Genomic DNA, 22,822 nt, shown 5'->3' on the forward strand with positions numbered 1-22,822 from the left:
ACCTCAGCTTCTGTTCAGTAGAGGGAGAGCATTAACAGGAAGGCAAAACCTGTTCCCCATAACATAAACAACCCCTTGTCTGAACAGTCTAGTGTATCCTGGAGAGCTCTAGGCATCCCCTGTGATGTCAACAGTGATGTCACAACACCCACTGCTCTCAGGGCTTTCAATTATCCCTAGAGAGTTCACCCATATTTATGTCTCTAAGATGGAGGAGGAGTCTACTTGAGAGTAAGAATGGGGAGCATAGAGAAGTGAGAGAGGGGCCAAAGAAGCTGGCTTTCCATCTCACTGTAAACCAGTGAAGAAGATGTGGTCCTGGGAATGGCTCAGTGAGTCATGGAAAAGTGATGTGAAAATTCCTGGAGTAGGCATCTGTGAGCCTGGCTTCCCAGGAGTGGCAAGTGTGCCACTGTGAAGGTAATGGACTTAACTGCTTAACATAATTCTTGAATGGTGAGGATTCTACTACATTTGTTTGTCCATCCCCAAAGACAGGATCTGGTTAGTCCAAAGCTAGTACACTGTGAATTCTTATATTTTTATTTTTATTTTATATATATATATATATATATATATATATATATATATATATATATATAATCTTCCTGGACATAGGGGTGTAACCTGGTGACATAATGAGACCATAAAGAATCAGTTACGAAATATTTCCCAGTTTATATCAGTTCAGCACTTTACTCCCAGTTTGTTTTTCTAGGTACAGTGGTTATCAGACTATAGTAACACAGAGAAAAAATATTCTCTTGACACCTTACATTCTAAGGCCTCTTCTGACAGCGTTATCTCTGAGAATGACACACTAAGCTTCCTGAATCAGCATATTGGGTGTCAGCCATATCTCCAATGCAAACAAACAACTGTCATAATCAGAGACTGGGTACTTTTTCCAGCTCTAGATTGTTTTAGTCTTTCAGTTGGATGAATTTTTCAGTATTTTGATGATATTTTGCCATACAAAGCTATTTTATCCACAGTCATGAGCCTAGAATTCATTATAGGGCATCTGATTATGAACACTGCATATGGATGCTTGAGGACTGTGTCATTATTCCTGGTTTCCATAGCAACATGGGGCTCTGAAGCCAAGTTGTAACCTGTGTAGTTGTTAACAAGCCTGGAGAGGCCATCTCTTTGTTCATCATAAGCATGTGTAGGTAGGCAGCCAAAACACTTAACATTTCTCAAGAAATATTAGAGAAGAAGAAGGAGGAGGAAGAGGAGAAGAAGCAAGTGGGGAAAAGATAAATCAGCGTAAATGTCTAGAAAATATTTCCAATAAAATCACAAATGAACTTTCCTTAACTAAAGGAAGGTGCCTGTTAATGTACAAAAAGCATTAAAAAAAAAACAAAAAACAAATAGGTTGGGAAAAAGTCACTTTGCCACATAATAATCAAAACATTAAGCATGTATGTTAAAGAAATATTAAAAAAAACCTACAGCACAAAAAATAACAAATTAGCTAGGCATTGGTGGCACATGCCGGTAATCCCAGCACTCTGGGAGGCAGAGGCAGGTGAATTTCTGAGTTCGAGGCCAGCCTGGTCTACAGAGTGAGTTCCAGGACAGCCATGGCTATACAGAGAAACCCTGTCTTGAAAACATAAAAAAAAAAAAAACCTTAACAAAGCAAAACTTAGTAATGTGTGATATCAGAATTATATTCATACCCATCTTATTTTTAAGGAATTAATTCATTACTTATATAATGTTCTCTGTGCATGTATTCATGCAGGCCAGAAGAAGGCACCAGATTCCATTTCATATGGTTATGAGACACCATGTGGTTGCTAAGAATTGAACTCATGGCCTGTGTAAGAACCTCTGAGCCTTCTCTCTAGTCCTATTCCTGCCTTCTTAATGTATATTTTAAAAGGCAAAAAGGTCTGGACACAGGTGCTGCAGAGTCACATAAACCACCCATGCTTCCACAAGAAGGCAACTGGTCCAGATGTTTTGGACAGAATTATATTCAGCCATGACAGTGAAGTTATTAAGAGGTCATGGCTGGAACTATCAAGTAAGAAGTACCACTAGAAACCTCAAAGAAACTCACATCTGGCTGATGGTTCCCATTTTTCCAATAGAGGACCCACCACCCCAAAACACACTGCTCAGTTGCATGCTCCTCTCTATTGTGGGCTGATATCCTGTGCTTACCAGGTCTGGATTTCAGAGCTTCTCTGAAGTTCCCTCACAACACACAAGAGCAGAGCTCAGAGCAAGGCTCAGAGAACCATTCAATCCTGCACAGCCACAGTGAATTTGCAGAAAGACACCAGGAAGATCCCATCTCTTTGTCTGACTGGCAGGTCTTCCTGGCAGCCTTGATGTGACAGTGAGTCTTAGTCTGCTCAGGTTCAAGTGTGCTTCCCCTCTAGGGCCAGACCTTTTCCAGATCTCAGGAGTGGTTTGTAACCCATTAGCATTTGAATCATTGTTCCTGGAGTACTCTAAGCCCACCCAGCCCTGGTGAATGACCCACCATTCCAGCTCAGGCTAGTCAGCTGCCTGATCCTCCTCTCTGTGAGCAATGATCCTGCTCTTACCCGGAGCTGTCCTCAGACCTAGCCTGAGCTTTCCTCACAGCACTTGTCTGCTTCTTCCTGTAAGCAAGGAGAATAGCTTGCATAGCCCATTATTCAGGTGCAGCTGAGGTAACAATGTGACCCACAAGTGGAAGCGTGCCCAGGCTATTAACATTAATGTGGGATTGTAGGAAATATACATGTTTTGTGGCTCCAGGCTGGGCTCAGGGAAACCAACTGTAGCTCCCTTTCACCAGATCCTTGATTTTTCATGTTTCCCCTGGCAGGCAGTCATTATTGGACGAGGAAGACCACTGTCTGTGAGACCTTCTATAATATCCCCTTTCTACACACATAGAGAAATTCATTCTTTCTATGAGGTGAGGTATGATTATCTATAGAACCTGTCCTAATAAAACTGTGTTTTTTCTCCAACTTGCCACTGAGGAAGATGTTGTGAGGAACAGCCGAGCCCTTGGAAGCTTTTCCTGAGGCCACAATATATTGAGAATAAAATAGAGATCCTTTTCTAAATCCCGGTATTTCCTTGAGAGAGCTGGTAATGGTCTGGGGCCAAGGCTTTCACGATATTTTATATCCTCAGATCCTGTCTCTTTCCACCATATGGGGCTGTAGTTGTCAGTCCTAAGGCCACTAGAGGGTTGGTCAGTAATGTTCCTGAGATAAGGTATATTCTCTTTGTGCCACATTGTTTGTGACTCCCACCAAGTTTGTCCCATTGTGTGATAGTTTCTGCTGGATTCCTAGAAGTTGCTATTTCTTTCCATTTTCCTATGCAAGTAGCATACACGATACTATTCTTAAAAGCTTTACTTAGCATAAGATATGGCTTCTGCTAGGCCTCCCCACCACAACTTTTGTACAGTTTGGCTTCTAATTTTTCTCTTTTCATACTCTGAGATTTTTGACTTACGATGTTGTCACTGAAGAATGACCCTTTGCATTAGGGCACTGGTGTACTTAGGAAATAATTTCAGGAATGTCTTTGCTATGTAAATCTCCTATCAGCCTAATTGTCAAAGCTTGCAGTTTTCTGACCCTATTTAAGTTGTCAAAAGTATAACATGGGCCCTGAAACTAAAAGAGCATTAACCAGAACTTAATTCATGCTGTCCTTATGGAGTTTTTTAAAATAATCTTTAATTGTGTGCAGAGTAATTTCTCTTTGAGAAGGCATATTAATTCTAAGACAGTTGTATCTTCAGCCTTTTAGAAAAAAAAATTTCCAAGAAAAGCTATGGTGACTCAGATCAATTTGCTGCCAGTTTGTTTTCCCCAGGGAAATGACCTTGCTTTCCTCTTGATTAAAATTCTGAAATGCTTTAGTTAAAAGGCTCTACCGCAGAAGAGTTTTAAAATTACCCATTGAAATCAAGTAGTAAACTGTCCATTGAAGCAACAGGAAATGGATTTGCATGTGAAGCATGGCTTCTGCCTTCAGTCTAAAACATGAGGAACAGGTTAGTATGGACAAGACACAGTGAAACATGATAGGCAACAGCTACATCACAGATCAAAATTTAAGGGGGTCAGTTGCAGGGGACATAGTTATGAAGAAAGACCTGATACAAGCAGACTGTGATTTTGTAATTTCCCAGTTTGTATTAATTTATGTATTTGAAGGAAAACAGACCAGATTGTGGGGGTGTACAATTTGGGTAGGTAGGTTAGCTTGAGCCAGTGAATAATGAATTTCTAATTAGGGGATTCTCCTGTAGAGATATGTGGAATGCTCATTGATATGGCTAAGTCAGCACAGACATTTGAGACACAGACCACTGGCTGTGCTGTGATTGTGCAGTTATATTTCACATAGGGACAAAGTCAAAAACTATCTTCTTACGGTCATTCCATCTACCAGCAAATGTCTGTTCTATTACAAAGTTAGTATATCTGTCTGCCTCTTTTAAACATATTTATCTTTTTAAAAAATTCATTGGCTCCTATTACTTTTTGAATTTCATTTTCTCTATGTGTAACTTTTCTAATCACTTATTTGTTTCTATTCTCCATAGTATCCACATCTTTAAGACTTTCATTCCTTTTACTCAGAGGCTTTGTATTTGTTTTTTTTTTTTTTTCTGCTTAAAGCAGTGTCTTCTGTAGCTGAGACTTGGCTTATCATATGTAAATAAGACTTGCTTTGAAGACCTAATCCTGCGTCTGCTGCACTGTAATTTCCAGACATACACCTCCTCTAAGGCTGGGCCCTACTGCTCAGTGTGAATGAAAAGACATTAGTGAATGAATGTTCTCTAATCTCCATGTTTTTTTGGAAATTACAAATACTCAGAGTTATGAGTCTTCTTAGCACTGCTTTCATTGTGTACCAAAGGTTTGTGTATGTTGTACCTCCATTTTCATTAAATTCTAAAAAGTCTTTAATTTCTTTATTACTGCCTTGACCAAGTTATCACTTAGTAGGGTCTTGTTCAGTTTCCATGTTCATGTGGGATTTCTGTTTTTTGTTTGTTCCTTTCTTTTTGTTGTGTTTTCAAACCCTGCCTAAATCTTTGGTGATGTGATGGTATGCATGGGATTATCTTCAAACATCTTGTATCTGCTGAGGCCTGTTTTGTGACTGATCATTTGGTCAAATGTAGAGAAAGCACCATGAGGTGCTGAGAATAAGGTATATTCTTTTGCTTTAGGATGAAATATTCTACAAATATCTGATAGATACATTTAGTTCATAACTTCTATTAGTTTCACTGTGTCTCTATTTAGTTTCTGTTTCCATGATCAGTCCATCTCTAAGAGTAGAATGTTGAAGTCTCCCACTATTATTGTTTGGGGTACAATGTGTGCTTTGAGCTTTAGTAAAGTTTCTTTTATAAATGAGGCTTCCCTTGTATTTGGAGCAGAGAGGTTCAGAATTGAGAGTTCATCTTGGTAGATTTTTCTTTTGATGAGTGTGTAACTTCCTGCCTTATCTTGTTTGCTAACTTTTGGTTGAAAGTCAATTGTATTCACTATTATAATGTTTACTCCAGCTTGTTTATTGGTACCATTTGCTTGTAAATTATTTTCCAAACTTTTACTCTGAGGTAGTGCATGTCTTTGTCATTGAAGTGCATTTCCTGTAAGCAATAAAATGCTGGTTCCTGTTTGCTTATCCAGCCGATTAGTCTGTCTTTTTATTGGCCATTGATGTTAAGAGATATTAAGGAATAGTGATTGTTGATTCCTGTTATTTTTATGTTTGCATGGTTATCTTCTTTTGGGTTTTTTTAAAGTTTAATTTATTCACTTTTTCTAGGGTTGGAGTTTTCTTCCATGTGTTGGCATTTTTCATTTTGTAGAACTGGATTTGTGCGAACCTATCATATACAATTTTTTTTTCTGTCATGGAATATCATGTTTTCTCCATTTATGGTAACTGAGAGTTTTGCTGGGTATAGTAGCCTGGGCGGGCATTTGTGTTCTATATGACACCTGCCCAGGATCTTCTGGCTTTCATAGTTTCTGTTGTGAAGTCTGGTGTAATTCTGATAGGCCTGTCTTTACATGTTACTTCACCATCTTCCCTTACTGGTTTAAATATTATTTCTTTGAATTGTGCATTTAGTGCTTATGTGGCAGAAGGAATTTGTTTTCTAGTCCAGTATATTTGGAGTTCTATAGACATTTCTTTCTTTAGATTGGGGAATATTTCCTCTGTAATTTTGTTGAAGATACTTACTGGCCCTTTAGGTTGGGAATTTTTGCTCTCTTCTCTACTTATTACCATAGATTTGGCCTTCTCATTGTGTCCTGGATTTCCTGGATAGTTTTGGTTAAGAACTTTTTTGCATTTTGCATTTTCTTTGACACTTTCTGTCAATGTTTTCTATGGCATCTTCTACACCTGAGATTCTTTCTTCTGTTTCTTGCATTATGTTGGCAACATTTCCATCTCTGACTCCTGATCTCTTTCCTAGATAATCTATCTCCAGGGTTGTCTCTCTTTATGAATTCTTTATTGTATCTATTTCCATTTTTAGATCCTGGATGGTTTTATTCAATTACTTCCCCCTTTTATTTGTCTTTCTTAGAAAATCATTAAGGGATTTTTGTGTGCCCTCATTAAGGGATACTGGACGTTTTCCTGTGTTCTGTATTTCTTTAAGAGAGTTATTTATGCTCTTCTTAAAGTCCTCTATCATCATCATGAGATATGAATTTAAATCAGAGTCTTCCTTTTCTTGTGTGTTGAGGTAGCCAGGGCTTGCTCTGTTGGGAGAACTAGATGTTGATGATACCAATTTGCCTTGGGTTCTGTTGCTTATGATCTTGCCCTTGTGTCCTGCTCTCTGGTTATCTCTGATGTTAACTTATCTGTCTCTGATTGAGGCTTGTCTCTCCTGCGAGCCTGTGTGTCAGTATTCCTGAGAGAACAGTTCTCTCCAGGAGAAATTTTTGTATGGAAATAATTGGCACATAATCAGCTACCTCCAAGGCGCAGACAGAATCCAGAAGGATCCTGTCCCCAGCTGTCCCTTGGTGCCTGGGTTCTGATGGCTCTCTGTGGATTCCTCATGGTCCAGGGATTTGAGCAGATGTGGAGCTTACAGGTGTGATGGAATTTCTGGGAGATCAACTCTCTCCACACAGAATTTGGATGTGGAGCACTGTGGCATAGGATCAGCTCTGGGTGCAGGCAGAGAATAAAAGGATCATGTCCCAGTCTGCTGCTCAGTTCTTTCAAACTGAGTGCTCTGTCGGGGTCCCTTTGAGCAGAAGTGGTATTCTTACCTCTACTCACAGGCTTGTCAGAACTCCTGGGAGAGCCTCTCTCTCACTGCAGTATTTGGGTATGGAGAACTGTGGCACAGGATCAGCTCTCACCTTTTGTGTTTTGAATATTGTATGACAAGAAAAATTTATTTTTTTGTCTAAATTGTTTGGAGATTTATAGCCTTCTTGTATATTTATGGCCAGCATCTTTTTAAGTTGGAGAAGGATTTTTTTTTAATGATTTTATTGATGACCTTTTTCTAGTACTTTGAGCTGTGTGTTGGAGGATTGAGACATGCTATTGGAGACAGGGGGTAAGAGGAATGGGATGGGTAATTCTTTTATGGTGTGCCAGGAGAGAGCTAAGAACTGGACTGAAAAAATGAAAGTAATAAAAACAAAAATAAATAAATAAATAACTAAATAAGACTGAAAGATCTCCCATGTTCAAGAATATGTAAACTTAACATAATATGAGGACAATAAACTAAAAGCAATCATCAGATTTAATACAAGCCCCCTCACATTTTTAGCTTAATTTTTTTTGCAGATACTCAAGGACAGTACTCAATTTCATAGGGGGAAAAAACCTCTAAGATATCTAAATCATTCTTGGACAATAATTGAATTCTTGGAAATAAGACCTACCTTTATTTTAAGTTTTCTTTTTTAAAAGATTTATTTATTTATTGTATGTAAATATCCTGTAGATGTCTTTAAGAAACTCCAGAAGAAGTCGTCAGATCTCATTTTAGATGGTTGTGAGCCACCATGTAGTTGCTGGGATTTGATCTGCATAGAGTAGTGGGCTGTTGTTAGATTTGAGGCATTTAGACCACACTTGGAGGCAGTCGGGTGTGGCATACTGTGGTTAATTCAGTAATAGAATAGGTTGGAAGTGGTTGAGGGACAGATGAGAGCTGTTTAGGAAATGGGGAATTTGGAAATGTGTTGATAAATTTGGATCCACAAATGTTGGGGAGTGTCTGGGTAGATGGGTCTCTCACAGCCTGACTTACAGAGCATGGAATACAGAGATATATACTATACAATATACTATATAATATATACAAGATTACTCAGATTTGACACTCTGACAGAAGAGAACACAACAGAATAATCTTGTTTTCCTGATCGCTGCCCGCAGGCATCATCTCCAAGCAAGACCGTCCTGAGAACGTCCCTCCGGTCCTGAATCTCCACATGCTGAAGGTGACCCTGGAACTGCCTTCTAGCAAATTCATGTGGCCAAAGCCTAGGAAGAAAGTGGACATCTCAAGTCTTCTGCTGCCAACTTGATGGGCTGGCTCTTCTCTCCATCCTGACCCAGGTCTCCACAGCTAATACATTTGGAAATAAAGCACAGCACTTTCCCATTGTTCTGACATTGACAAATCTCAGTGGCTGAGACCTCTGGCTTTTGAAATGGAGGTGATTAACATTTGTGTCCCAGGAGAGTCTCCCAGGATGGGCACCTCAGCTTCAGTTCAGTAGAGGGAGAGCATTAACAGGAAGGCAAAGCCTGTTCCCCATGACATAAACAATCCCTTGTCTGAACAGTCTAGTGTATCCTGGAGAGTTCTAGGCATCCCCTGTGATGTCACCAGTGATGTCACAACACCCGCTGCTCTCAGAGCTTTCAATTAGTCCCTAGAGAGTTCACCCATATATATGTGTGCAAGATGGAGGAGTCTACTTGAGAGTGAGAATGGGGAGCTTAGAGAAATGAGAAAGTGAGGCCAAAGTAAGCTGGCTTCCCATCTCACTGTAAACCAGCAAGGAAAATGTGGTCCTGGGAAAGGCACAGGAAGTCATAGAACAGTGATGTGAAAAATTCCTGGATTAGGCACACTTTAGCCTGGCTTTCCAGTAATGCATAAACATACCTGTTTGCTTTGTGTTTTCTTTTTTCTGTTTTCTTTTCTTTTTCTAGTGTGTATTTTCTTTGTCAGTGTCAGCTCAAAAAAGATGAGGTGACTAAAGGCAGAGAGTTACAAAAACTTCTGCCCAGATTCTCTGGATGTTGATCTTTGAAAAGCCCTGGTTTGTCTGGAACTGTTTGGGGTCACATTAGATCACTTCCTCCACTTTTCACACTCTGACTTACATCCAGTCTCAGTAAGTCAGTGACATTCCATGAATTATGAATCAGCTGTAGGAACAGACATAGCTTGGAGAGAGATTCTAAGGAAGAGGTGTCTGATAGTAGAAAAAGAAATGACTAGAATTGTGGGGCAAGCTGGAGGCCTATATTCTGCTCAAGAAAACTTTAAAACCAGATTTCTCTTTGTTCAATCATTTTTATTTCTAATCAGTTTTCGCTGAAGCTCTCCAGGTAGCTCTCTTTCTCTCTATGTGCTGCCTGAGACAGTTCTCCAAGCAGCTCTCTCTTGCTATTTTGAAAACTTTACCTTGATAGTTTTTTTTTTCTTGCAGCTCATAGGCCCAGTCACTTATATTATATATAAATGCAGTAAATAACTTCTGCTCTCTTTTTGATTATCATATAAATCAGAATCCTGTGAACCTAGCCCCTTGCTACTTAGAAGACAACAATTACTTATTTCCCTTAAACTTAGCAAAATAATTTAGAGATCTGCTTGCCTCTGTTAAGCACAAATGATAAGCATGCTGTGGGTACCCTTTCTAGAAATTACAAGTTCTACAGGTCCTGGATCTACCCTTGCTCTGTGCCAGGCTGATCCTGAACTCAGTATTCTGATTGACTTTTTTATGAAAAAAAAAAAAAAACTTAATCTATTAGGAGAGAGAAAAAGACAGAGACAGAGACAGACAGAGACAGAAAGACAGAGAGAGACAGAGACAGAGATAGAGAGACAGAGAGAGACAGAGACAGAGAGAAAGACACAGAGAGAGATAAAGACAGAAACAGAGAAACAGAGATAGAGAGAAAGATATAATGAGAGATAGAAACAGAGAGACAGATACAGAGACAGGGAAAGACAGAGAGACACAGAGAGTGACAGATACAGAGACAAAGAGAGACAGATACAGAGAAACATAATCAGAGACAGAGAAAGAAAGACAGCTAGAGACAGAGAGATAGAGAGAGGGAAGAGAGAGCAAACACTAAGCCAGTTTTGCACAACCACCACCTGCTCTTCTCCTCTGGAAATATGTCTGGACTTGTTCAGTTCGCTGATGGATGTAGTCAGTCCATGCTGCACAGGGACAAACCTATTCGTCACTGCCCCTGAATCAGTCCCTGTCACATGATAGCTATAAAACGTCCTTAATTGTTGCCTCATTTCTGTCTTGATTACACAGATTTGAATATGGGGAATTTTTGCCTAATTCTTGGAAAGAAACCTGGTGCATCACAGATGTTATGTATTCATCAAGTGTCCAATGAACATGATTTATGTGCTCAGCACTATCCTAGGCCCTTGAAGATTGAATTTCTAATGAAATCTTGATTTGGGATAATCCTATCCTGGTCTAGCCTTGCAAAGTGTAGATATGATGCAGTCAACGTTGGTTAAGTGAAGAGGGATCTATTTTTCAACATTGTATGTTGGGATAAATCCCCTCATGTGAGATGATGTTGATACCAGGTAACTGGTGTTAGAACACCTGCTTCCATGTTTGAAACTGTGGGTTCAACTCTCAACATTGAAGATTATTATTTCTAATTATTTTGAAACAACATCCACAGATGGAGTCATTACTTGTGCGATTGTGAACTTGCATTCACACAGTCTTCAAAATTGGAAATTTTACTTTCTCACCCTGGTCTTCATGGGACTTGGAGACCCTGGTAGATGCGAGACATCTAGTCAGAGCTCCAGGACTTATGACCTAGAAAAATATAGGAGTGGAATACATTGTGATGTCAAAAACATTGAAGAAGACAAGTCAGCAAGGAATAAGTAAATATATCAGAATATATTCATAATTATGGATACAGGGTGTGGGATCATTTTCTGAGCAGATTTCTCAGAATATGAAGATGTAGGCAGAGAAAGGGGAAGAGGAATAATGTCAGTAAGGCAAGGGTAGATAGAGCTACACATACTGTGTGTAGAAGTTAGTTTCACAGCATGGTAGAGACAGGAACAAGTACAGACAATCACTTTATAATAGTTATGGATTGGTTGCCCAAAACAGGAATGAGGCTCAACTCATTAATATTCTCTTTTAATTCCTCAGTAATTTCCTAGAGTGGGTTACCTTCATAGAATCACTAGAATTTGTACAAAAATATTCTGCTGTCTGAGTACAATGATTAAGTTTCCTATAACAGACATTGAGGTTGATCTAATTCTTTAATTCATTTCTTTTGTTGTGGGTGATGGTGGTGGTGGTTTTGGGTTTTTGTTTTTGTTTGTTTTAGTTTGGTTTTGGTTTTTGTTTGTTTATATGTTTCCCCCCTTAAATTTGGAAGAAAGAATCCAAATAAAATATAAATCTGGAAAAATCCATGTAGATATGAAAAGCATGAGGAAGTTTGCATGCAGTAAGAAAACATGGTTGGGAGAGGTTAAATAATTTGCCCAAGATTGAACCCAAGTGGTAGCAGGGAGATTGAAGCAAGCTTCTTTCTTCACCTGGATTTCCCAAAAGATCCTATTAACAGCATCAGTCTTTCCTGGTTTTGTAGCTTTTTGATGCATTTTGATTCTCACTACTACATAAATTCCCATAGATCTCTGTCCTTCATCTAATCCCTAAATTGTAGACTTACTAAATTTTACAATTATGAAACATATGAGGCCTTGCATATACATAAATACATATATACATAAATACCAAAAAAATTAAGTCATCATTAAAAAAAATAAAATTGTGTCACAGAACACAAGGAGATCAGTCTGGTACACATCTCAAATCTTGACCTTTACTGACTAGTTTTCATGATGCTAGAAGTTATTTCTTATTCTACCAAAGAAGAAAAATAATTACCGATTTCATACAGCTGTGACTCTGCCAACTGCAACAACTGGGCTCACAAGATGTGCTCACTGGTGCGCGCATGTTAGCAAAGTTATGTGCGTAGCCAATCACTGTCTGATTAGCTGTAATACCTATTTCATGAGACCAAATCCCTATCTGACTGTTTAAGAGGTAAAGAACTAGAGAGGCCTAAGAGCCTCATGACCACCCCCAGTCTATTCACCATCACTCCACGGGAGGATCCCCTGCCCTTGCCTCCTGTCCTAGTCACCACTCCCTCAACCATGATTGGCAAGTCCCAGCAGCCACTCTGCTTCCACCACCATCACCCTCAGAGCCTCTACCACCAAATCAGGCTCCACAGGCAGCTGTGTGGTTAGTGGAGGCCTGACAGTGGCACACTCCTGCCAGGATAAGGTCTTCTTAAAAATAAAGGTTTTGGAAACAGTAAAAATGGTTCAATGCAAGGAATAGATACAGTTTCATCAACAGGAATGACACCAAGGAAGATATAGGAATATAAGGAAGTCTGCCATGGATAAGAATAACCCCAGGGATTGCTTCTCAGTATAGCAGATGCTGAAGGAGAAAACAGTGCTTTTAAAGGAGATGCCTTGTTCATCTATGCTCTATATAATGAGTTCCAGGACAGCCAGACCCACATAGACTCTGTCTCAAATAAAAGTCACCTCCTCAGTTCTAACAAATATTTTTGAACATTGACTCTGAACCAGGAACTAAAGTGTTCACCTAAGATTCCCATTTAATTAATATTTAAGAAAGCCCTACTGGTAGACAGGAATTATGTTTTTCCATACATTTTTATTTAGGGGATTCATGTTCCCTGAACCCACTTTTGGATGCAGTTCTCGAGGATACTTTATACACAGCCTCAAACCACGGATGCATGCAATTCCTTCCTTGAAACCCTTTTAGCTCAGTGACAGAGGTGTGGACAGAGCAGGGTCAGAGGTCATATGATTCCTAGTTCAGAGGCCATCAAGGACCAAGCAGGTAACTCACAGGAAGGTTAGGCAGTGTGAACCACAAGTTTTCATCAAGGAAGACTCACTACAATGTGTTGTGTAGACTCTGCATTGGCTGCCACACAGCCAGACCCCAGGCTGCCCTTCTTCAGTCCTAAGAGGCCCTGTAGTCCTGGCTGTTGTCATTTTGCCTATGCTTTGCCTCACATTGACCTGGCCACAGCCTGGTGTGGCGACTCGGTCTAAAAGGGGCTGGGTGTCCCTTCCTCACTCTCTTCTCTTCTCCTGCTCTCGCTCCCTTACCCTCTCCCCCTCTCTCCCCATTCCCCTCCCCCTCTCTCCCCAATCCCCTCCCCCTCTCTCCCCAATCCCCTCCCCCTCTCCATGTGCTCATGACCAGCCTCCTCCTCCTCTTCCTCCTCTTCTTCCTCTCTCTCTGTCTCTCTCTCTGTCTCTCTCCGTGTCTGTCTGTGTCTGTCTCTCTCTCTGTCTCTGCCATTTCTGTGTCTACGTCTTCAAATCCTCCCACCATGTCCTAAATAATCTCTATTCTACACTATACCATCCTGTGGCTGGTCCTTCAGAGGAAAGTGCTGCCTCAGCATGGTCCACAGAGGCGCCCCCTTCCCCCCCACAATACTGCACCTTCACCAAACACATTCTTGGCTTCCTTTTACAAAACACAACACTGACAACCCAAAGAGAACAAAATTCAGAGAATAAGAGATTGTTTGGTGTCTCTCCCTATTTTATTCATCTACAACCCAACTGAAAACTTACGGATGAAAGTAGAAGTTGAAAATGTTGCATGAGCCAGAGGAACAGGACAATATATACCCATTACCAATTCCTTCATGCCTTTTCAGTTTTCAAATAATACCACTCCTACATTCTTTGTGATAAGATGTGCAAATACACACACACACACACACACACACTTACTGATAAAAAGACACACTGTTATATCCAGACTCAAACCTGTCGAATTTCCTCAGTCTTTAATTTGAAATGACGCCCTTGCCCCACACTTTATCCTCAATTATTTTAACAAAAACATATACTTGTGGGTTGGAGAAATTTTTCTTATGTGTGCATAAAGCCTTCATGTCTGTATCTAAATTGTAATATGAATAGGAGAACAGTGGACTGACAAATATTATTTCTGTTATAACATACATTTTCTCAGTATTTCTGCATTACATAAGGACTATTTACTTAAACATTTATTAGATTGGTTTGTCAGTTTTATTATAAATGATTATTTTTAACATGCATATTCATTGAATTTCACTGTTAAAATTCTAAGAATGTAGTTTAAATGGCAATAATGAATAAATAATGAATATCCATTTTTGAAAGTAAAATAACTAAGTTTTATATGATAAACTTTTATTTATTTACTCATTTGTTAAATGCACCAAGATTCATGCCATCTTGCATATTATAATTAATGATAAAACAAAAGACATTGATAGAAATTTACCTGTGTGGTATGCTCGTTTAAGTTTACTTCCAGAGAAATCCACCAGAATTTTGTATAAACTAGAACATACACCCAAATTTACTGCTTCTCATATTGGAATATTTTGTAAGACTTTGCACATAATTTTTATGCTCAATATATTATTTGGTCTCTGTTTACCTACCCTTTCCCAAAGTGAGGTTGAATTCACATCCTATTTCAACTATGATTTCATTTTGGACACTTAATGTACCAGTCATACTTATGCAATTATCCATAATTTGAAAATTTGAACTAAAATCAAAGTACTATTTAAAAAATATAATCAAAATTATAAATGTTGGCTATGTAACAATAATTATTCCTGTAAACAATAATCCTCATTTTTAGGTAATTTACACACATCTCTACTGGCTGCCTTCATTTTATTATGAGGTGGTGTTGGATAGTTTCAAATAATTTCTTCATCTAATGCATCCTTCTGTTGTTTACAATTAATAATCATCAACATCAAAGATAAATATTACCTCAGAATAAAACACTTGAAAAACTTTGACACAAATAGACCTAAGGAGCAAGCTGGTGGAACCATTCCAATTGGTAACAAAATAGACTTGAATAGAAAACAAATCATTAGATATAAAGAATACTACATATTCATCCAATTGCTTTGATTCTTATATTGTTTGCCACGAACACGAGGATACATGTTTTTGTCGAAGAAACACATGTAAAACTTAAATCACACATTGACCTTCACACATTGATAGCAGGAAACCTCAATACATTATTCTAAGCAATGGAATGGTTGTTAAGAAAAAAGTAAATGGAAAAATACTGTAGGTACTGGATACCTTCAAACAAAATGGCCAAACAAATATGTTAATAACATTACAAATAATCACAAAAGAATAAAATTTATTCTTGTCATGCATGGATTATTCTCCCAAATTAACACATGCCCAGTCATAAAACCAATCCCTACACATACAGGAAATTTGAAAATCCATATATGTTAACAGTCTGGCATATATAATTTCAGAGTATCAACAATAATAGGATATACAGAAACCTTTCAAACTCAGGCAAGCTGAGTAATTTTTGTGAGTATTAGAGCAAGACAAAAAGAAAAAAAAAGAAATGCAATTATAGACTTCCTATAATTAATTGAAAATAATGTAAAACATACCCAAACTTATGGGACAAAAATAAAGTTGGGATAAGAAGAACCTTCATTACACTAAGAATAACTTAACAACACACTTAAATGCATTAGAACATAAAAGAACTCAAAAGTCATAAGAGGAATATATCATAAAAACATAATTAGCATGAGGGGAAAAATAAATAAGATAGAAACAAAGAACACAAATAATCAAAGAAAAGAGTCTGTTTTTAAAAAAATCTTAAGAGAGTCACATACTTAGCCATTCTAAATAAAAGATCATGAGAAAAATCCAAATTAATAAAATCAGGAGTGAAAGATGGCCATCAGAAGAAGTACCAAGTAACTCTAAGAATCATGAAGGCATTCATTAAAATTCTGTTCTCAATTAAATTGGAAACTTCAAGAGAAATGATTAATATTCTCAATAGTGATCACTTAGAAAATTTTGGTCATGTAAATATCAACATTTCAAATAAACCTACAGTACTGAAAGAAAAAGAAGCAATCAAAAGATTCCACAGTCTGACTTCAAGCAGTTTAACAGAGCTAGAGTAATGAAAATGTGTTGTATTAGTATAGAAACAGACAGGGTGATCAATGGATTAAAATGAAAATGCCAGAAATAACACTGTACAGTTGCAGACTTTAGCCACCCCTGGCTGCATTCGAATGGGTTACCAGGTCACCTGGAAGGAAACTGGAGATAGGAACAAGGTGACAGGAGAAACATGGAGTCAACACAAGATTTTCTGCTCAAGCCTCAAAGTTTTCTGGGGGTCTCCAAATAAATAGGTGAGGGAAGACCCTTCTCCCAAAGGCCAGAAACAGGTCTGCAGAGCTGGTTCTGCTTGTTCCGCTGGAGGCTGACATCAGGTGGAGGTTAGCATCTTTCAGTAAGTGGCAGGTTCTTGGAGAACAATGGGCCTTACCTTGGTCTGAGGGCTCCACCCCAGGTGGGGGAGGCTTGTGGCTAACTGAGGTCTGGAAATCCTTGCTCAGAGAGCTGAGGGAGGAGGGCACAGCAGACAATTGATTTTTACAAAGATGCCAAAATAATTTCAAGAGTAAAGTAGTGCATATTCACCACCTACTGCTGGTCGAACTGCATGTCTGCATGTGGAAAAATGCAAATAGACCCACATTTGTCACCTATGGAAAACTCAAGTCCAAGTGGATCAAAGACCTCAACTTTACATTTGAAATACCTCAGGCCTCACATCCCTAGGGGATAAAAGAACCATGTCATAGGGTTTCTGCTGATGGAGATGAATTAATTCTTGGATACACTCATTCATTCCAATAAGTCAGACAAATGCTTTAACTTAGCATCTCAGAGGGACAGGTTAGAAGTGTGGTTGTATCCCTTCCCTCTAGTGGCATTAGGTGCTGAGCAAGTCCTGGGAAGGGGATCAGACAAAGCTTGTATTGTAACAGCCACAGACTGAGGGACAAGTGTGAGGTTGCAACTAGATTCTGCCCTCCTGCAGACTGGGTTTCCAAACATTTATGAGCTGTTGTTCTATAGATGCCCTGATTGAAAGTTTTCCCAGGGGATGACAGTTTGCTTTATTATCAGAAAAACCTGAGTCATGACCCCTAGCACTATAGGGCATGCCATCATTACACATTCCTAGAAATGTCAGTCCTCTAACACGCTCTAAAAACCAGGCTGGCCTTGGGCACATAACCTGCCTCTTTGCCTTCTTAGTCCTGGTATTAATGAAGTGACCACTTCACAGTGGAAATTGGTTTTGGTATGAATGTCTTTATTTTCTTAATACAATTCTCACTTGGTATCCATTGGTTCTTCATGAAATATAATTGTGGTCTTGGTAGTATTTGAAAACCAAGTCCTAGAACACATGCATATATCAAATTTTGTTGGATATTTATCTTGTTTTGATTTTAGGTTACAAGTATAGATCAAAACAATTTAGCAATATTTTCTGCTTTGTGGAGGAATTCAAAGCATTTTTGGGAACCTAGGCAAGTCTTTAGAGCTAGAGAAGTCATGGATAATAGAAGAGAATCTGCTACTGCCGCTTTACTAAACCAACATGATTCCTAACTGCATTGTAAATGTTTATCCCTATACCCACAGTACACTGCATCTCTCACCCCTCTTAAGAAAAATATGGATTGAAACAGATAGGTCCCATTATGGGGAACCAAAGAGAACAAAACTCAGAGAATAAGAGATTGTGTGGTGTCTATCCCTATATTATTCATCTACAACACAATTGCATATAAAGCTTAGGATGAAAGTAGAAGTTGAAAATGTTGCATGAGCCAGAGGGACAGGACATTTTCTTTGAGAATATTCTCCTATAAATGCTGGAGGGATGGCCTCCATGATGTCTTATAAATTTGGCATCCTAATGGAAAATGGAAAATGCGTAACATTGATAAACATACTACCATGGATGTGTTGAATTTCATGAGGACTCAACCATATGAAGAAAACTACAGACTACCAATGAATACAGAAATTGGGAGAAATAATCTATGGAAGGGAAGAGATTCAGTTCTGAAATATTTGACACATAAGTTATGCTGTATTCTCTATGCAGGACCTATATCTATATCTAATCTAATCTAATCTAACCTAATCTAATCTATATCTATCTATCTATCATTCATAAATGGACACTATGAATATGCAAGTATTGATGAAAATGATAGTGTTTGAGGAATATACACAGGAAGAATTGAAGGTTTGAATGAAATGGGGACATGATGTAATTATATTTAAATTTTAAAAGTAAAGATACTTCTTTTTTAAATTTTTATTAGATATTTTCTTTATTTACATTTCAAATGTTATCTTCTTTCCTGTTATCCACCCCAAAAAATCCCTATCCCCTCCACCATCCCCCTGCTTCTATGTGAGTGTTCCCCCAACCTCCCACTCCCATTTCCCCATCCTGGCATTCCTCTATACTGGGGCATTGAGGCTTTACAGTTCCCATGGCCTCTCCTCATACTGGTATCAGACAAGGCCATCCTCTGCTAAATATATGATTGGAGCCATGGGTCCTTCCATGTATACTCCTTGGTTGGGGGTTTAGTCCTTCAGAGCTCTGGTTGGTTCATATTGTTGTTCTTCCTATGGTGTTGCAAACCCCTTCAGCTCCTACGTTCTTTCTCGAGCTCCTCCAGTGGGGACCTCATGCTCAGTCTAATGGTTGGCTGTGAGCCTCTGCCTCTGTATTTGTCAGGCACTGGGAGAGCCTCTAATGGGACAGCTATATTAGGCACCTTTTACAAAGCACTTCTTGGAATCCAAAAGAGTGTGTGGGTTTGAGGATTGTAAATGGGATGGATCCCCAGGTGCGGCAATCAATGGATGGCCTTTCCTTCAGTCTCTGCTCCACACTTTGTCTCTGTATTTGCTCCTATGATTATTTTCTTCCACTTTCTAAGAAGGACCAAGGCACACTTCAGTCTTCCTTCTTCTTGAGCTTCATTGAACTGTGAATTGTATCTTGGACCACATGTATAATGTCATGCCATGTTTCTACATTAGTTTTATATTATATTAAACATATGCAGGCTGAGATATAAAATGCTAAATGCCTAAACAGAGTCTCTAAAGCAAGAATCAAATTGTTGCCAGCTCACTTTGACTTTTTGATTCAGAAATAAACATGAGACACTTGTCAAATACAGTTATATTTTATTCAACTGTAATTTATTGTCATTCTTTAAATTCAAGCAAGTTGACCTGTATCTGAATGCCGTTTTTGCCTTTTCACGCAGTTAGCCATTTTCCATGGCTAACTATAGTATGGACAAGATGGCTGAAACTCTCATGTCCATCTGACAAATGAGAAAATATTAAAGATTAAAATCAGATGGGGCAGAAATCAGATTCATTGGCAGAAAGCTCTCCTACCATCCAAATAAAGCAACTTTCTGCATTTTAATGTGTCCTATATTAGCACATTAGCTTATCATCTTTGAAACAACACTTATTAAAAAAATCACATACCAACTATAAAATGTTAGAACAAACTTTGATTTTTTTTTTCAGCTAGATTCTGTGCTTTTTCTGCCCTTCATTTTCCATGGCTAACTATAGTGTGGACAAGATGGCTGAAACTCTCATGTCCATCTGACAAATGAGAAAATATTAAGGATTAAAATCAGATGGGGCAGATTATCAGTACCTAAGCTATAATTTCATGCTGTTTTTTAATGGATATAGCACTGACTGTGGGAGTCGTTTATAAGTGTACTGTCCTTGAACCATTGCTACTGTTTTCCTTCATTTAGGACATACCCAATTTTTAACTGAATCTTTTGCCCTTTAAACATTTATTTCCTTGATTTCTTTTTACATTTTCTATGTTATGCCTATGATTGTTTGGTGTTAGTAAAATTGTTTTCCTCTTTCTTAGGGATTCAAGATATCTATTTACTGTGTCTTTTGCCTTCTAAAGGGTTTTTTGTCTCATGAAGTGTCAATTATTAATGGTTTATCTTAGTGCCAGCGCTACTGATGTTCTGTTCAGAATGCTGTTTCTTGTGCTAGGACGTTCAAATCTGTTCCCATCATTCACTTCTATCAGGTTCAGTGTGTTCCAGTGTTATTTTGAGGTCCCAAAATTTCTGGATATAAAATTAACTCAAAGAAATCAGGAGCCTTATTCTACTCGAAGAATTAACAGGATGAGAAAGAAATTAGGGAAATGACACCCTTCACAATAGTCACACATTCTAACCAAGCAAGTGAAAGATCCGTATGATATGGATTTCAAATCAGTGAAGAAAGAAATAGAATAAAACCTCAGAAAATTCAAAGATCTCCCATGCTCATGGATTGGTAGGATTAATATTGTAAAAGTGGTCATCTTGCCGAAAGCAATCTACAGATTCAATGCAATTCCCATCAAAAGTCCAACTCAGTTCTTCATAAAGTTAGAAAAAGCAATTTGCTAATTCATTCAGGGTAAAAAAAAACAAAAACAAAAAACACAAAACAGATAGTGAAAACTATTCTCAAAAATAAAATTCGTGGGGAATCAACATCCCTGACCTCAAGCAGTACTACAGAGCAATAGTGATAAAAAGAAACTGTATGGTATTGTTATAGGTACAGGCTCCACTGTGTTCATAGCAGCAATATTTATTATAGCCAGAAGCTGGAAAGAACACACATCTCAGAAAATTTGTTACATCTGCACAATGTGTTACTACTCAGCTATTAAAAAACAATGACTTCTTGAAATTCTTAGGCAAATGGAAGTAGCTAGAAACTGTCATCCTGAGTGAGTAATCAAATCACAAAAGAACACACATGTTATGCAATTGCTGATAAGTTGGTATTAGCCCAAATGCTCTGAATACTGGAAATACAACTCACAGACCACATGAAGCTCAAGAAGAAGGAAGACCAATGTATGAATAATTTTATCCATTTTGAAAAGTGGATCAAAATACCCATGGCTCACAGCCAACCAATAGAATGGGCATAGGGTACCAGTGGAGCAGCTAAAGCAAGAACCCAAGGAGCTGAAGAGATTTGCAGCCCTGCAGGAGGTACAATAATATGTACCAATCAGTACCCCCAGAGCTCCCTGGGGCTAAGTCACCAGCCAAAGAGTACACATGGAGGGACCAATTGCTCCAGCTACATATGTTGCAGAAGATGACCATTTCAGACAGCAGTGAGAGGAGAGGCCATTGGTCCTGTGAAGGCTCATTTCCCCAGAACATAGGAATGCAAGTCAGGAAATTAGGGAGGAGGCGGTTGAGCAGGGGGATAGGGGGTGGGAAAGGGGGTTTTCAAAGGAGTAACTTATTCTGAAGGTGGATACTATTCGACTTGTAAATAATGCAATTTTTTTTTTTAAAAAGTGGGGAAAAAGAAAAAGAAAAATGTGAGGGCAAGGCTCATGGTGTTTACACAGCAGCCTTTTCTAGCACAGTGCTGGCTTGTGCTAGAAGCTCAGCAGACAAAGTTTGAATAGATGAAAATGTCGCCAAGGTACTACTGGACTCACAAACTCACAAACCCTCCACTCAGCTGCTGTCTGTCTGCAAGGTGTCTTTAATGTAACATAATTGCAACAGTGCAATTCTACTTAAGTAGCCACATATGCTACATCAGTTTAATTGCTGTTAAGGTAAGAATTGTTTAAAAGTCTGTGTCTGTGGGGACAATCCAATCATACGGCCTCATTCCAATCTTTGTGTTTTCTTCAGCTATATTGATCCACAGACTGCTCAGAGTTTTTATTCCATGTTATAGATATATGGCTTTAAGTTTTTGGTTGTTTTTCCTAACATTTCAATGCTAGGAATATAAAGGCCCAGATTTTAAATATATGTCATGAATTAATAGTTCAGAACTGCCTTTTATATAGAGAAGGTGGATGACTTCTTATAACTATGACTAGTTTTACCATCAACAACAGCTCTTCTTCCATATTTGTTGTGAAACAGACATGTGGTTTGCTGAACAAGACTTTGCAAAAACACCCATGCCTTGGATCTTAAATAATGGAAGGCATTGCTGGGAGCTTTGAGATGAATAGGATTAAGTTCTAGCTTCCATGTGAGTGCATCTGCAGGAGGTGTTTGAGAGATAGGGAGGCTAAAATAAAGGAAAAGGGGAAAAAGTCATGTCGAGGAAGAAAACGACCTATAGACCAATCAATGCACACCACTGAACAACGTAAACAACACAGAGGTTGCCAAAAGGATGCAGTGTCTATTTTGGTTCATTATCTGTGATAATTGATTGGCTCTATTACAGAAATGCCTGAATCCTAGTGGTATCATTTTTTTTAATTTGATATTTTATGTATTTACATTTCAAATGTAATTTCCCCCCAGAAACTCTGTATACCAGCCCTGCTCCTCTTTAAATGAGGGTTTGTACCCCCACACACCCATTCCTGCCTTCTAGCCCTGGCATTCTCCTACACTGGGACATTGAGCTTTCATGGGACCAAGGGCCAGTTCTCCCACTGATGCCTAAGGCCTTCCTCTGCTATATATA

The sequence above is a fragment of the Apodemus sylvaticus genome, chromosome 9, assembly GCF_947179515.1.
Source record: "Apodemus sylvaticus chromosome 9, mApoSyl1.1, whole genome shotgun sequence".
In the NCBI taxonomy this organism is placed as follows: domain Eukaryota; kingdom Metazoa; phylum Chordata; class Mammalia; order Rodentia; family Muridae; genus Apodemus; species Apodemus sylvaticus.